The sequence below is a fragment of the Mustela lutreola genome, chromosome X (assembly GCF_030435805.1).
Source record: "Mustela lutreola isolate mMusLut2 chromosome X, mMusLut2.pri, whole genome shotgun sequence".
NCBI lineage: Eukaryota > Metazoa > Chordata > Mammalia > Carnivora > Mustelidae > Mustela > Mustela lutreola.
Genome location: NC_081308.1, coordinates 126,085,303 through 126,089,135, shown reverse-complemented (window position 1 = coordinate 126,089,135; position 3,833 = coordinate 126,085,303).

The window sequence follows — 3,833 nt, the reverse complement described above, 5'->3', positions numbered from 1 at the left end:
CCCCACATTAACAATGGTGTGTTTATTCTTGAAACCTGAGAAAAACAAGACATTCAAACTAATGGTCATAGTGGTGAAGTAATTTTCTTACAAGAAAATTACTTACCATGGATCATCTCCTCCTAGAATCATACTATAAGACAAAAATAGTATCTTTGTTTTTAGATACTTCCTTAAATACATGTGGACATATTCAGTAAAGGGTAAAATAATCAGCACAGAAGTCAATATACTTCAAGTCCCTTTTATAAGATATTTCATACTCACAGAAAGATCAATAATGAAGAGTAAGCTAAATTTGAATCAAAATAATACAGGAAAATTATTGTGAAAATTGGGGTAAAATCCCAAAAAAGAGTGTTACCCCATGGGAACTGCTGTGGATATGTTCCGTAGAATTCTGTGAAATGTTCTTGATTCAGGAGAGCAAATAGCATTCATGTTTTCTGACATTGGTAATTGAATTTTGAATTCCTTATGAGAACTTGAATCCGTGAAACTCACAAGAGAAAAGAGTGTCATTGTCAGTATCAGTGATTAGTAAGTAGGCTGCTACCACCAGTATTGTTCTTATTGTTTTTATTTTTAATTTTTAATTATATTATTATCAGAGAAGATGGACTCAAAGCAGACCAAAGAGAGTAGCTAAAGTGAAAGCAAAGAATGTGCCTAGTCATAGAACAAAGACCCAGGTGAACTGGTGATAGTCCACTTAAAACTATGCGTAAAGCAATACTGGAACCATTTGGTATTATTAACATTATTAACACTGAAGGAATCTACTAGTACAGTTAGTACTGAGACAAGGAAATAAGTGTGTCTGGGATTTTGTGTCTAGCACATGATAGGCACTCAATAACTATGTTTGACTGAATTAGTAAATAAAAGTGCAAAAGAATAAATGATGATTGTTCAAACATAAAATAATTTTTGTCCTAATGTCTATTTGTTTCCTATTACTACAGTTATTTCAGATGTCTTTTAGATATTGTTCACATGATTTAAACTGTACATCTTTTATTTCAACTAATTTTTGTTTTTGAATCTTTGTCTTTTTTTTTTAAGACTTCATTCATTTATCTGACACAGAGAGAGAGATCACAAGTAGGCAGAGAGGCAAGCAGAGGGGTAGGGGAAGTAGGCTCTCTGCTGAGCAAAGAGTCTGATGCAGGACTCGATCCCAGGAACCTGAGATCATGATCTGAGCTGAAGGCAGAGGCTTAACCCACTGAGCCACCCAGGGGCCCCTTGAAAATTTGTCTTTGAATCTACCTACCTACCTACCTACCTATCTATCCATCTATCTATCTATATTAATTATTTTATTTGTGTTGATGAAGAGAACTCTGAAAAGTAAGCAAAGGCAGGCAGAATTTAGAGGACAGTCAAAAGTTGGAGATGCGACTGTATGACTCAGTTTCTCATTTGCTTTATTCTCATATAGCTTTGTTCCGAGCGCAGAGCTCAGTTATGAAGCAAAACAATGCCAGTGATGATCCAAATAGATAAAATGCCATTAGATACCCCACCTTTCCAGCTAAAGAGAGAAGGAAAAGGAGTCTTGTGGGACTGGAAAATGGTCCAACCAAGAAGGTGCTCTCTAATTCTTTGTCTGAATTTGCACAACTCTCAAAATAATCCCTGATCTTTGAATGTTTAAGAGAGAAGTAGGGGCACCTGGGTGGCTCAGTCAGCTGAGTGTCTGCATTCAGCCTGGGTCATAATGCCAAGGCTCAGTGGGGAGCCTGCTTCTCCCTCTCCCTCTGCTGCTCTCCCTGTTTGTGCACTTGCTCTCTCTCTCTCTCTCTGTCAAGTAAATTAATAAAATCTTTAAAAAAAAAAGTGAGAGAGATGTAAACCGGAATAGCTAAGGCATAGAGAATCAGAGTAAATTATAAAATACCATAGAAGACTTAGGCTAATCCCTGAGAGGCAAATGTGTGGGACAGACCTAAACTAGTAGAGCAAAGATTTTGAGAAAGGCACTGGAATTTGAATTACTACCTAATAAGGTGAAATGGAACCTGTAGTTTGAAACTAATAGGGCTAATTATCAGCTAAAATTAAAACATTCCAGAAGATTATAATAAGAAACTGGTTCTACACAACAGAAAATTCATAACGTTCAGCATGTAATGCCAAATACCCTGCAATAAGGAACATAAATATACATAATAGTGTGACCAATTTTCACAAGAGAAAGCAGTCAATAGGTAGCATACTCAAGTTAACTCAGATTAGATTACAAGACAAAAACTATATAATTATGTGATGTGATAGAGGTATTAGCTAACACTATGGTCGTAATCATTTTGTAATATGTAAGTGTATTAAATCAACAACTTGTACATCTCAAGCTTATAAAATGTTTATATGTCCATTATATCTCAATAAAGCCAGCAAAAGCAAATTAAGATAAAAATTAAGATAAAAAATTAAGATAAAGCCTTGGGGAGGAAAATAATTGTGAAGCAGCTATTTTTTATAATTATGCTGCTTGGTGTCAAGGAAAATACACCTGAAAGGAATGGAAAGCGATGTTCTCTGGAGAGACAGAGAAAAAGAAAAAAGCTTACATTGAATAAAATGCCAACTTTAGAACTGAAAAATATAATGCTTGAAATAAAATCCACTGTATAGGCTCAATATAAAAATGGAGAGTACTGTCAGAAACAAAATTTGTAACATTGTTTGATGGGGTTCTTTATGAATGTAGATATATTACATATGACAACTATAACAAAGAGTAATGGAGTTGAGTGTAAAAAAAAACTTAAATGATTAAAGGGCTCCTGCTTTTTACTTGACATGGTACAATATTAACTCTAAGTAGATTGTGAAGAATTAGATATGTATTTTATAATTCCTAGATTAATTACTGGGTAATGGTATAAAGTGATATACCAAAAACACCAACAGAGTAATTGAAACGAAATCCTAAAAATTACTCAAATAATTCAAAGAAAGACAGGAAAAGAGTAGAAGAAGAACATAAAACAGAGGACAAAAATAGAAAACAATAAAGTAGTAGACCTAAGTCCAAGCACACCAATGCTTACACTAAATGTTGACCTACAAAAGGTATACACATTTAAAAAAAATAACCTCAACTCAAGGAGTATGGAGGCATAATTGGGCTTCCTAACATAAAGAGTAGTTACAGTGTTAAAATTTTTTCCTTCCCTAATAGATAAAGATGGAATTTCTACTTTTTACTTATACTTCTTTAATTATGAGTGAGGTTAACTCCTTTTAAATATATTAACAGCCATTATGTGTGTGTGTCTGTGTGTGTGTGTGTATTTTCATTTGAGGCTTATTTTTTTGTTAGGTTTTTTAATTTTTTTGTTTTTATTGAGGTATAATTAACATACCATGTTATATTAGTTTCAATACACCATATTGATTGGACAATTCTATGCATTGCTCAGTACTTACAACTGTAAGTGTAGTCACCATCTGTCACCATACAACATTATTACAGTATTATTGACTATATTCCCTATACTGTAATTTTCATCTCCATGACTTGTTTATTTTATAACTGGAAGTTTGTATCTGTCTCTTTTTTTTCTACTAAAATAATTGAGAAAATAAATGATAATAACCTAAATAGGCTATTTAAAATTTAGTGATAGAAAGAATAGAACAGAAAAATTTTATATGCTACCCACAAAAGGTAACTTATTGAAGACATAGGTAAATGGAAGATAAATAGATGAAAAATATATGCCATGTGTATTTATTTATTATTGTATAACAAATCTCCTCCAAATTTTGCAGCTTAAAAAAACATTTTACATTCATAATTTCTGTGAGTCCTGAATTTATTA